At 51.9% G+C, this 13,956-nt stretch overlaps 1 long non-coding RNA gene across 2 annotated transcripts; it reads right to left on the bottom strand.

Moving 5' to 3' along the window:
- Positions 1-4,502: 4,502 nt before the first annotated feature.
- Positions 4,503-9,876, bottom strand: LOC112674169 (uncharacterized). Of its 2 annotated transcripts, XR_003145284.3 has the most exons (5): positions 9,533-9,876; positions 9,121-9,363; positions 8,572-8,687; positions 7,230-7,831; positions 4,503-6,924 (listed from the first exon to the last, which is right to left on the bottom strand). It is a non-coding gene; the product is annotated as an uncharacterized LOC112674169 (long non-coding RNA). The 2 variants fall into 2 exon arrangements; XR_007405641.1 differs by having other exon boundaries at positions 4,503-7,831.
- Positions 9,877-13,956: the final 4,080 nt, after the last annotated feature.

Below are 13,956 nucleotides of genomic sequence, written 5' to 3'. Positions count from 1 at the left end.
CCTGGCACTGAGAACTGTGTGACATTTGCATCTTCATTTGTCTACCTGTTACATTGCCGAATCCCTGACATGCAAACTTGTTCTGGGCTCATCTCTTTGAAAACACAGCACTGTGCCATGAGTCACCTCGGGCATGAAAGCGTGAAGCAGAAGCGCACTTTGTATTAGTGATTCATTTGTGTTTTTGAAATTAAACAATAATTTCCCTTATGCTCTGTTCTTTTATATAACCGTGCTGGTAAAAACTCTCATGAGTCAGGAAGTGGGGGGGGGTTCCTTGAGTTCACCTTTTATCGTAAGATGATCAGTCACCGCTCACCAGATGTCAGCTGAGCACCCCAAACGCACACTGTTTTAATAGGACCTTTTTCTGGTCATCATTAATTAATTTATTCATTTATTCATTAAAACTTTCAGGGTAATTTACCATCTGAAAAGAGAGATGACAGCAGAAGTATAGGTGTGTTATAGAAAGTCTACAGGATAAGAACTGAATGAGCCACTTTAGAAAATAATTTTAAGTTTTTCAATAGTCAAAGTTTAAAAATTAAGTGGGGGGGGGGGAAGAAAGCCAAGTTTTGGTGGTAAATGATAATGTGATAATATACAAGAAATGCAGTTACTTCATCATTTGCAGTAAAATAGTTATGATAATAGCATAGTATTATAAAAATAATAGGGTTATTATAAAATCATAGGGAATCTATCTTACCTTTTTTGCATTAAGATATAATAAAATTATACTCGGAAACAAATTATCCCTTCTATTATCCTCATGAAACATTAGCTCGGCCTGGGCAGTCCGTTGGAAACTTCCTTCATTCTGCCGTGAGTCTCCTTTAGTGGGGACCTGCCACAGAATTGCTCAGAGGTCCTGCTTGGGGGTAGAGAGGAATAAGTGAGGGGTCTGAGCTGGGTCCCGCAGACCCACCCTCTGAGGATGCTGGCCAAGAGGCTGGCAATAATTTTGAAGTCAGCATTCCTTTCTTCATTTGATCATGATCTTTGAGAACTGCAGAGAAACTTCGAGAAGGAGATTGAGTTCCTCCTCCATCAGCAGAGGCCACCGTGGCTGATGATGGCTGCACATCCCAGTGTGGGCCTGAGGGCAGGTTGACGGAGGAGCCCCAGTCTCTCCAGACCCACCCCCACTCTTGCCAGGACATGAGAGCTGAACTGCTCTGTGAACCCAACGCCCATCTGGACTGCAGGTCTTTGCCAGATCCACCCAGCTGGTTGGGCAGCGCCAGTGTTTGAGCGTACAGGGTTCTTTGTGCAACTTGTTTCCATGACGCACTGGGGCACGCTTTTTGCAAGGCATTATTTTGACCAAGAGCTTGATGAAGCCACTGTCCATGAAGGGAGGCCAGAGGCAACCAAATGCCAAGAAGGTAAAGTGCTCAGAACGGCCCTGCCCATTTCCCTTTTGGTGACATGACAAATGAAATCAATGTTGTCCAAGGCTGGGGGGTCCATGAAAACCCCTCCCTGGGTCTGGAAACCATGCTCCATACCTCATGGGGAAAGGCAGGTCTAACGACTCATGCAGTGACTTCAGAAGGATGCCCAGCGGGGGAGCTGTCAGGGAGGCGAGAAGCACAGTCCCTGCTGTGTGAGCAAGCAAGCTGCCTCAGTGTCCTGGTCTGAAATAGAGGGATAAGAATAGTACCTACTGCCCAGGGCCCAGGCAGGAGGTCACCCATGGCAGCCAATGCCAGGTGTACAGAGGCCCTCCATCACGTTAGCATCTCTTTCCCAGTGGAGAAGCCAGGAGATCCAGCAAAACCTCAGACATCACCCTGGTCCTGCATCATGGACACCTGCAAACTGGCAAGTCCGGACTGTCCCCGAGCTGAGTCGAGGGGTGGGTACCCACAGGACCCCACCCACCACGTCCCACCACCCACCCTCCCAGCAGTGCTGATCTCAGGCTCTCTGATCACGTTTCCAAAGGAAAGTACACTTATAATTTGTCTGGCTTCTTCGTTTCTCCTAAGACAGAGTGACAGCCTCCCCTGCTCTCGCACTCTGTGTTGGCTTTTAGCCTTTTTCCCTCTGGTTTTCCATCTCGCCTGCTTTTCTCCATGGCTCAGCCCCCGCTGTATTCACTTGTCACTTCAGTATTAGCCCACTGTCTGCCTGGCAACCCGCTATTATGCACTTATTTTATTATTTGGTTTCCTACCCTGATCTTGTGATTCATTTCTAACCTTTACTGACTATAACGTAACTCCTTTGGTGTTCTTTCTTTCCTCCTCACCAGCCCCCTCAACCTTTAACTTTCAGATGACAGCTTCAGTTAAGGCCTGGAAAAACACTCTTATCTGCAGCTCCCAGCTGACAGTCTTGTTTTTCACTGAGCAATCAGTTTAATCAAATGAAGTGCTGTACTTAATGCTTTCAAGTCCTTTTGAATAAGATCGGAAGAGATAAACAGGAATCAAGAAGGAAAATAAGGTGATCAATTGGTCCCACAGGCACCTATTGGACCCAAGACAAAAGTCAAGACACTCCTGCTTTTCCCCTGAACTTGCTCAAAGGTGCATCCAGAGGGTCACACAAGTGTAGGTCCAGGATCACCATCCTGATGATCCGCCACTTGGGGCTTCTAACTATTTTTAGAATTGAATGTGACAGGTTAAGAAAAAAGAGGAATCTTGTTGGTTTAAGGATGCCCCACCCAAAGCAGACCCCAGATATAAAACATCACAGTTACATAAGGCAGTGCGTTCTATTCCTACGGGTGCCAGCAACAAGGTGTCGGGTGGGATGTTCCAGGGGGATGCTAAGAAAGAAAGAGGACAGACAGCAAGAGATCCTTGGAAGTCGACGGGTGGTAAAGGCTGGAAAGGAGCACATGAATCATCTCCCCCAGGTCCCCAATGTTCAGATGAGGAAACAGGTCCCGGGTGGATGAGAAGCTTGCCTGAAGATTGAAGCCAGATCTCTGAGGTCCAAAACCCAAACTCTTCCCAGCAATTCAGTACCTGGAAGCAGAATTTCTATTGATTTCCTTTAATTCCCATCTCAAGTTTTTATGATCATAACATCCTATGACACACACTCTCTTTGCTTTCTCTCATTTATTTGTCCATGGGGTGCCTCTCCCCTCTCCCTCCCTCTCCATAACAGCTTTGTTGGGATGCAATTTATACACCCTGAAATTCATTAAAAGTATACAAGTTGGTGGTTTTTACTATATTCCCAGAATTCTGCAACCATCACCCCAACCACTTTTAGAACATTTCATCCCCCAAGAAGAAAACATTTCCCCAATAGCAGTTGCTTCCCAGTCATCTCCCCCCAGGTCCCTGGCAACCACCAATCCACTTTTCGTCTCTATGGAGACTTTCACCTATTCTGGAGATTTCATGTACATGCAATCCCATAACACATGGTCTTTTGTGATTGGTTTCTTTCCCTCGGCATCATATTTTCCAGGTTCATCCATGTTGTAAAACATTATCGGTACCTCAACTTTTTTATAACCAGATAGTATTCCATCGTGTGGATGTGCCACATTTTGTTTATCCATTCCTCTGCTGGTGGACGCTAGGGTGGCTTCCATTGGGAACTGTTATGGATCATGCCACTGACCATTTCTTTTTATCTTTTAATGATGTTCCATAAACTTACTTAGTAACTGCAGCTGGCCCAGCCTTCTCCTAATCTTGCCTGTCTGGCACTAAGTCATGATGTGACCAGAGACCAAATATCGCTGACCCCCTCCCCACTCCGTCCTCCTTAGCAGGCGCTGCGTCTCCTGTCTTAAACTTGACATTATCTCTAAATGGCAACGTGTTTTGTGAAATGTCCCTTGTGACATTTCTGTTTTTCTCTACAGCTCCCTTTCTGTACACTTGCTTAAAGATCTTTTTAAAATTCTGATATGCCAACCCATCCATTTTCATTTCGCAGATCCGTGAGACCCTGTTGACAGGGTTTTGTATGGAACATTTCTGCTTTCGGTCTTCGGATCCCCTCGCTTCCTGAAGCCAATCTTCACAACAGTGGAAGCCAGGAAAATCAAAGACTGTGCAAAAATAATGAAGCTGAATATCGAAGACATGAACATAGCTTATTAGAGACAAAACCTGGTCCTCACCAGGGTCTGTTAGTGTTCAGTTCCCGCGAGCTTTCCAGTAGACCCTGCAGCGATGATTCAACTCACCAGGAACCAATAGAGTGCTGGTACGTGTGAAAGGGAATTAAAATTTCATTTTAAAATCATTCCTTGGGGATCCCTGGGTGGCTCAGCGGTTCAGCGCCTGCCTTTGGCCCAGGGTGCGATCCTGGAGTCCCAGGATCGAGTCCCGCATCAGGCTCCCAGCATGAAGCCTGCTTCTCCCTCTGCCTGTGTCTCTGCCTCTCTCTCTCTCTCTCTCTCTCTCTCTCTGTCTCTCTCTCTCTCTCTATATATATATATAATGAATAAATAAATAAATAATAAATAAATAAATCTTTAAAAAATAAATAAAATAAAAATAAAATCATTCCTTTTCCAGGAGTGCCTGGGTGGTGCAGTCGGCTAAGCATCCAACTCTTAGTTACAGTTCAGGTCATGATCTCAGAGTCATGGGATCGAGCCCCGTGTCAGGCTCTGCACTCAGCTCAGAGTCTGCTTGATTTTCTGTCTCTCCCTCTGCCCTCTCCTTCTGCCTCTCCAGCTCTTGCTCTCAATCTCTCTCTCTATCTCTCTCTAAAATAAATAACTCTTTTTAAAAATCCATTTCTTTTCCAATGAAAAATTAATAGGTAAAATGGGACATAATTAACATTGGATACCCCAAACTAAGTGATGGGAAGCATCTATAAAGACGGTGTCATGATACGAACGTTGCCCAGCTCACGTATGTGGAGCGATCGCCCCTAGTGAGCAGTGAGCTAGCAGACCACATCAGCTCTAGACCTCTGCTAGTCATTCTGACAGGCGCTGGGTTAAAGTTTACCTCTTAAGATCTTTTAAGAAAGGCTTTGGTAAGCAAATGAAAAGTGTCAACAAGATTCCTATTGACTGTTGAAACTACTTAAAAGCACAAGCTGTTTCCAAACACATTAAAGCACAGCAGGGATCACATAGGCACTTATCTCTTGGTGGGTATTGTAGCTGGACATAAAATGAGCAATTGATATAGAGCTCACAAAATGAAGTTCTGAGTCATTCTTATCTGTTTACTTAATACTTCCCTAAAGAATTTTATTGTCATGGTTTCCTAGGCCAATTCTTGCTTGGTTTGAAGGTAATAAAATATCTTCTTTTAATTGGAAAATAATTTAAAATTTTACTCATTGAGCCGGGCCTGCTCAGACATTAATCCAAATTACAATGGGACAAACTCTTCCAGTCATGATATAGAGATTTACAAACCACTGAGTTCCGCTGGTAAGGAACATTTTAAATTGGACAGTAATGCAGACAAATATAGGCATTGGGATAATAGAACAAAAAAAACCGAAGCCTAGACACATTAAGTTAGACTCTATCCTTAAAAACCATTTTGCGGTAAATATCAAGAGGCCAGATGAGGTGCTGCTGCAATTTAGAATAAGATTATCATTGGAAAGGAGAGAAAAGAGGTAAGAATCCATGGAATCTCAGTTAATTGGCTTGCAAGCACCCAACTTGGTGATCTGTCATCGTCCCCATTTTGCACGGGAATCTGTGATCCAGTATGGTTAACTCACGTCCCTGAGATTACAACGCCAGTACCTGTAGTGGCCATCTACACAAGGAAAACGATGAATCCTCTAAAGAAGTGGATCCACGCAGAGAAGGTTTGTCACCATGGGGCCCAGAGGTGTCCTGCCCAGACTGCAGTGAGCCTCAGAAAGCTGTGGTCTAGTCTGTGGCACGTGAGCAAGGGCAGTGCTGACGGAAGCCAGTGGAGGTAAGAGGTCTGTGGGCATGTCCCTGAGGGTGGAGGCTGAGCCTGTTCCCCAGATCCTTGGCTCATAATAACCATTTGGAATTTGTCATAAAGTGGACAAAGGAGAGGACAGGTTAAGTCTAGAACAGGAGAAGCAAAGCAAAACACCGGCAGGTGGGAGTCTGTACGGGTGTGGGCAATGCAGCATCCATGGAAGACCACAGGCTTCTCCAGGGTCTGGGTGAAGTGGTCACCTAGCTCAGTGCTTTTCAAGCAGGGTGACATTTGGCAGTGTCTGGAGACATCTTTGGTGGTCACAGCTGGGTGGTGCTGCTGGCTGCACGTGGGCAGAGGTCAGGGATGCTGCTAAGCTGTCTGTAATGCATGGGACGGCCTCCCCCAAGAGAATCCTCCAGCCCAAACATCAGGAATGCCAAGGTTGGAAAGCTCTGCCCTAGACTGTCCACCCCTCCATTCGGTTTTGTTCTCACTGAGCGACCTTCATCTCTAGGACGCTTTGCTTTTGTTGCCGGTGGTGCTACGTAGCTGCTACGATTTCTACAGCCCCAGCTACTCATGTTCCTGATGACAAAGTCCTCCATTCAACAGAGCCCTCGCCATGGTCAACATGCCACTTGCTTTCCGCACGGTGTCTCATTCAACGCAACAGCAAGTCTACGAGGGACATAACATTCTGCTCCCAATGTCTAGATGAGGAAACTGAATCTCAGAAATATGAAGCAGCATATTTCAGGGGACTGCAGCTGGGCTAGGAGTCCACACACCGGCTCCGTGTCTATGCTCATCACCACTGCATCCGGCTGTCTCAACAAAACCTTCTTCCTGGACCCTGTGCGTTAACACCTATTCTCCACTAATCTCCCCCCCCTCCCCCCGCCCTGAGGATGGGATGCACGTGGCTACCTTACAACTACGGAAACTGAGGATCAGAAAGGTCTGGCTCACCCCAAGCCGTTCGCGGAGCTGGGCTTCTGTACCAAGTCTGTCTCTTCACCCTAACAGCTGAGATGAATCGGGCGCCCTGAGGCCTGTCCCCCTAGAAAAGGAGTGTTTATTGTGAATAAAGACCTTGGCATCCTGATCCACACCCTAATAGTTTTTGAGTCTAGATTGTTCCACTATGGAGTCCTAACAATCAAATTTCTGGACATTCAAGGCTACGAGTCAGACCCTGAGCCAGCCCAACAGGTCCAGGGTGACCCCCCTCCCCGGTCCCCATCACCCTGTGCCATCAGTCACCCCAGAACATCCACCCATGACAAAACACAGCAATTAACAAAGCCAAATGTCACCCAAACAACTGCAGGAAAAACACAAACGCCACCTTATAAATATTAGCACCTTATAAATATTTGCAGATAGCAACAGCTATACAGAAAAACTTCCACTCTCAGATTAAAGCCCCATGGTGTCTTCAGGCGTGATGACCTAGAACAGGCGTCAATAGCTGCTGCATCCTTAACGTCTGTACTGACGATTCCGACTCAGAAGCGTTCCATGAAATGAGATGAACATTTTGATGGCGCTAAGAGCACGGACGTCCTTGAAACCGGCTCCTTTCATCAGTTCTGCTAGCTTAACTTCCACGCCTGGCCCGGTTTGAACTCCACTCTCAAGCAGCCAAACCCCGCGCAGCGCTGTCCCGCATGAGCGAAAGAAGCAGAAAGCTAATTGGTTTTTAAGCTGCTGATTCCCTGCATTCATCACTAAGACACAACAACCAGCTCCCGCTGGTGCGAGGGCCCGTGCGTGCCAAGGCAAAGAGTCAGCAGTCTTTTGTCTCCGTCTCTCTGACCACTGCTGGTAATTGGAAAAGCACCTCTAAATTCATCTTCCAAAAACAACGGAAGTTCAGTCGCATTGCTGAAGGGTGCGTAGCCTGTAACTTCCTGGCAGATCGCTGGAGGCAGGCCAGAGACAACTCTTAGGAAGAAAGCAGGACTCTGTAGGGACAGAAGACGTGTAGGTCCACGTTAACTATGGGCTCTGGGAAGCTGCACTTCGGAGAGGGTTCGCTTGCCCGAGCAAAACGCTCACACAGGGATAACGACGGGGAAGAGTGAGCTGGGCCAGTTGGACTGTTGTCGAGGTCAAGAGCATCAAACGTGCCTTGACTCCAGTTCACCGCAGGAACCCGGAGTTAAAAGCACGTTGGTATTTGGACTCTTCCGGTTCATTCGGCCAATGAACCCCGGGTATGGTTCAAGGCTGTGTGGGACAAGGATGATAGGGCCCCTGCTCTCCCAGGGCCATATCCCAAAGGGAAGCCAACCAAAAAGAAGGAGCCAACATCCTGGCCTCCTTCTAGATCAAATGTTCAAGGTCAACGAACCAAAGACTAACATCCTTCCGCTTCAGCCCGCGCTGCTTCAGATAGTCACGGCTAAATAGATCCCCAGCAAGCATCCCATAAAGCGTAGCCCGACGGACGGGAAAGCAGTCGGGGCGCCTCAGGACTGCAGACGCGGACGGCGGCTTGCCTCGCCTCCACTTGGCCAGTCCGGCTATCACCCTCCGCGGGGCGACACTTTGCCGTCCATCATCCCTCAAAGCAGATGGAAATCCGCGAGGATCGCAATTACAATTTTGAAGTCTAAAGCACCTGTCCTGGGCTCTCCAGAGGAGACAAAGCCACGAGACAAGAATTAAAGGGAGGAAAGGACTTTGTAAAATGTAAATTCACCTGTGGGCGGGTTATGTGCGTGCACGGAGGGCAATGGCTGCTACGAGGCTTGTTTGAGGGTGGTGAGAAAAGTTTGCTCTAGGAGAGCGACGAGGCTCGGTAGTTGACACGGTCGTCTAAATTCCATGCAAGACAAGAAAAAATAATAAATAAATAAATAAATAAATAAATAAATAAATAAATTCCATGCAAAAGTCCCTCAAGAAGCTCCGATAGCCTCTCGACGTCAAGTCTACAGGGCCAGCATCGCCAACGCTTCCTCTCAAGTGGGAGAAGCTCACTACGTCTTCGGTTGGCCCTGCTGGAGTGGTGGGGGCTCGGGTGGGTGCCCCCGGGTGCCCCGCGCCCCCCTGATCCCGGCCACTCCTGCCGTGGCAGTGCGGGCTGTGCCTCCCCCCGGGCCTGCACCCTCGGACGAGCTATCCGTGCCCCCCGGGACAGGATCCCACGCATGGTGAGTTGTAGAGCACCAGACAAACGATAGTTACTGTCCTTCCAGAGCTCTCATTTGGGAAACACAATGACTTCATGAGTTAATCAAGTGCTTACAAGGGCCACCAAGGCGCCAACCAGCCAATTCCTCTTTCTGTGTTTTCTCGTTCTGTGACTGAACATTGAGAAATCGAGAACCCGTGGGAAGATGTCCCAGAGTCGGGGGCACCAGCCGGCTTGGGCCAAGTCAGGTTCCAGATCCCTGTTGCTCGGTGGACAAGAGGACTTAACATCTTCTTTAAATTAGTTGCCACCGTTTAAGAATCAGGAGAATTTACTTCCCCGTCTCCGTCTCGGCTTCTGCAGAAAAATAAGACAAGTGCGCGCCTGCCGCTGGCTGCCGTGGAGCTGGGAGCGCCACCCCCATCCCACTCAGCTGCCGAGAGCCAGTGGCTCGCCCGGTCCCCAAAGGCAGAGGCTTTGCAACCCTCTCCCTACATGTCGATGACTTGATTGACCTACAACGTACCCGCAGTCTCGGGGCGCCTGACGTAAGCGGTCGCTGCCGTGGGCCAGCAAGTCGGGTTCTGGGGCGCAGGGACACGAATCCGACAGAGTGGAGCCTCCGTGGGTCTCGGCAACCTGAAGCCTTGGTTCCCATCGCAGGGATCCCGGACCTCAGACCCTAGCCCTTGTGCCGCCCCCGAAGCGGGGCCCGAGGCCGCTCCCGGCATAGACGGGGCCTGGGCCCCGCGGACTTCGTGAGCCGAGAGGCCTTCGGAGCCTGAGCCCCTTGGGATCCAAATCCGTGTCGGCTCCGTGACCCCCGCGGAGCTGCCGGGTTGCGCCCCGGGGCCCAGGCGGCCTGTGGAAAAGGCCCGCGCCCTCGCGCAGGAGGCCGGGGGCGCCGGGAGGGAGCAAGGGTCCCCTGGCGCCCCGATGCTCGCGCAGGTCCACACGCGGGATCCGAGCTCACACACGCCCACCACGGGGTGCCTGTGATGGCGACGTCGGGGCGACTGAGGGGCCCCGTCAGCGTGCTGGGCCTGAGAGCGCCGTCGGCCCGAGGACGTAACCGCGGAGGGCGGGTGGGTGAAGGGGCCGCTTCTTGGCAGCGTCCTGTGCAGCTACGATTATTTTCAACACAAAAAAATTTCAAAACAAACCAAAATCCTCGTGGGGGTCTCTGCGTCCAGGCGCCCAGTTGCAGGTTGATTTCACGTCTGGATCATTCTCCCAACCCTGCGGATGCCTGCACAGTGCTCACACGCGTGTGGAGCCCAGCCTGCTCTGTGACTCACGCACACACACATTCACCTCACACGCACCACACACACCAGACACACACATTCACCTCACACACACACACCGCACACAGCACCATACACCACATACACACATTCACCTTACACACCACACACACCAACACACCACATACACACACGTTTACCTCACACATACACCACACACAGCACCATACACCACAGGCACCACACTCACCTCACACACACCACACACACCAATACACCACATACACATGTTTATCTCACACACACACCACACACCACACATACATTCACCTTACACACACCAAACACACCAACACACCACAGACACACATTCACCTCATACATACCACACGCACCCACACCACATACACATTTACCTCACACACGCACCATACATAGCACCATACATCACAGACACACACGTTTACCTCACACACCTCACACACACACCACACATCACAGACACACACATTCACCTCACACACACCTCACACACACCTCACACACACCTCACACACAACCTACAACACACCCAACATACGTGCTACATCATACCATACGTACCACACACACACTACATACACCATGCCACACACACACACACACACACACACTACACATAGCGCACACAGCACGCTCCAAGGTCTCTGTGTGCACACAGAGCTCCCTGGAGGCTGGAGGAGAGTCCCAGGACCTGGTTTACGGACACAGCCCCGTAAGCCATGTTGGAGCCCTTCCGCGGTGCTGCGGGCCATGCCTCTGCCCCCGTCCTCTCCGTCCTCTTCCTCCCCCGCCCTCTCCTTCCAAACCAACCAACCAACAAAAATCAAAACGAAAACAAGTGAATTCTCCCTTCCTAAGCAGAGCAGGCCGGCTCCAGCGTGGTTGGGGTCTCCCTTCCCCGCCACCGGAAGCTTGGGGGGAGCTCCCCAGTCAGCTCGGCTCCACCCTCAGGAGAAGAACGAGAGGAGCCGCTCCTAAGAGTCGTCACCCTGCGGGTCAGAGGCCCGCGCCTGGCCTCCAGGGCCAGGATCCCCGGTTTTCCTGCCAGCCCCCCACATCCAGAGCCCCGAGTCTGCTTTTCAAACTGCGGCCTCCCTCCCTCCCTCCCTCCTCCCTCCCTCCCCCCACAGATCCCAAGCGCAGGCCTGAGGACCCCAGCGTGGAGGGGGCCGGGCGCGCCCCGGGGCAGCACGAGGCCGGCACCCACAGGCACGGAGGACAAGGCCGCGCCTCCTGCGTCCTGGGTCACCCTCGACGTAGAACTTCCTTCCAAATGAACGCCGGCCCTCCCGTAGCCACAGTAACGATTCTGACGTTTAATCTGTAGACAACGAATTTTGGGCACGTGCGGATCGGAAGCCAGAGCCTCTGCGGGCAAAGAAAGCCAAACCTGAAGCTACCGTCAGCCGCCCGGATGCCGTTTTACGCTGCGTTATCCCGGCACGTGGCCTTCGGAGTTTCACACACGGAGGATGTGAAGAAACGTCAGACGCCTGTGACGTCCGACAACATAGACAACCCAACGTCAGGGTAAACCGAACGCACCACGCGTCGATTCTGAACGCTCGGCTCCTAGAACCGGGTGAAACTGTTGTGTCACGGGATTGCACAACCGTTCACTCGTATTCATTCATTCGGAAGCCGTCGGCCGAGTGCCTCGCAGGTGGCGGGCATTGATCCCGTCCCCGGGGAGGGAACAAACAGGCCGAAGGTGACACGGAGAGGACCCTTGCCCTAGGGGAGCTGCGTCTAGATACACGTGTTGTTGGCAGACCCCGAGCGCTCCTTGGGGCCGAGGGACCAGCCGCTTTCACACGCAGAGGAAAATTACGCTGACGGAGGGCTGGGGGGCGGGGGGGGCTTCGGTTTTCATCAGGGAAGTCAGGAAGGCCCCGGAGAAAGGAGGGTCGAGGGGAGATTTGCCGGGGCTGCAAGAACAGCCATCCTACTTTCCACTTCCAGAACATTCCACGGGAAGGGAACATGGAGGCACGGGGGAGGCGATACGTTTCCTTTGCCCTCACAGGGCCTCCAGCAGGGCCTAAGCATGAAGCCGACCTGAGGCAGAGGAACAGGAGGCTCGCGTGCGGCGCAGGTGCCAGCCCCAGAGGGGAGACGGGCCCGGCCCGAGCGTCTCCAGGCCAAGCTGAGCGAAGAGGGAAGCCCCGGAGCAAAGCAGCGATTCACTCAGGGAGACGCCAGGCAGACTGGAGTGATCTTAGCAAGGCCTGTGTGGACGGATTTCTCTTGGCCTCGACGACCCGTCCTTGGTGACAGGAACGCCACTCTCTCCCTGGTCCCTGGAGCCCATCATCCGTGCGGGGCTCTCACCTCCCACTTTCAGGACGATAGGGAGAGGTCAGACTGCTCTTCTGCTCTTCTTCAACTGCCTTCGCCTCAAAAGAATCCGCATGCCAAGGTGGCGTCACTTGGGGTGACACATTCCGCTACCCTTCAGAGTCCCCAGCCTGCCTGGCGGGTGAGGAGCAGCAAGGGCCCATGTGATGGGAGCAGGGTGCAAGGGATGGTGGTGGCCCGACGTCTGAGAGGAGAAAGCAGGGTGGGCGCACCAGCCCTCGGGGGGCCTGGAGGGTCCTGCGTGGGCCCTGGTGGCGCTCTGAGGGGAGGTGTGATGCCACAGCAGCGGCCTGTGTTGGGGTGCGGGCTGGGGAGGCAGGCAGGGGGCCAGTTCTGGGAATATTCTCACGTAGAGCCAACAGGATCTGCTGATGATTACATGCAGCTGTGAGAGAAAGAGGATGATCCCCTCCGCCCCCCAAGGTGTTTGGCTGGAGCACCTAGAAGAGGATCCCATTAACTGCGGTGGGAAGGCAAGGAAAAACGGGAATGGGTGAAGGGGCTCCAGAGTTCTGCTTTGGACAAGTTAGGTTTGCCCGTCAGGTTTGCCGTGATGGGGACGGAAGGTGGACAGGTGGGCAAAGGAGTCTCCTGTCTGCAGATGCACACTTGGGAGCCATCTTGCACTAGCGGCGCATTGAAAATGTTGGTACCCCCCGAGGCAGAAGACACGGAGAGGAAAAGACCAAGGACTGTGCCCTGGGACCCCGACTCTCGCTAGGAGGTCAGGAGAGCAGCCTGGTAGACCGAGGGGCAGCCCTGAGTGGGGAGAGGCCCGGAGGGGTGGGGTATCCTGGGTACAAGGAGTATTAGCTTCTCCCTGCTTCTGGAACACACTGTCACAAACCGAGTGGCCTAAAGCAATACCCATGTGTTCTCTTACAGCCCTGGACGTCCGAAGTCTAAAATGAGTCAGCAGAACCACGCTCCTTCTGGAGGCTCCAGAGCAGGATCTGTCTCCTGGCCTCTCCCAGCTTCCCGGGGCGCCGGCATGCCTTAGCTCGCGGCCCCTTCCTCCGTCAAAGCCAGCAGTGCGGCACCCACCCACCTCTCTCTGCTCCCGTCACCACAGGTCCCTTTCTCTGGCTGGGCCCCTCTGGCCTTGTTCTTACAAGGATCCTTGCGGCCACACGGGGCCCACCCAGAGATGAGGGCGATCTCCCCGTCTCAACATCCTTGCCTTCACCACGTCTGCAAAGTCCCCTTCGCCATGTAACCTATTTGCACAAGCGGAGGAAGTGCATGAGAGAAGCGTGACTGAGGCACCTGGGCAGCTCAGTCTATTAGGCGTGTGACTCTTGAT

This window comes from Canis lupus, chromosome 24 (genome assembly GCF_003254725.2).
Source record: "Canis lupus dingo isolate Sandy chromosome 24, ASM325472v2, whole genome shotgun sequence".
Classification (NCBI taxonomy): domain Eukaryota; kingdom Metazoa; phylum Chordata; class Mammalia; order Carnivora; family Canidae; genus Canis; species Canis lupus.
The sequence above is the reverse complement of the archived record's forward strand: the minus strand, read 5'-3'. Positions and strand labels throughout refer to the sequence as shown.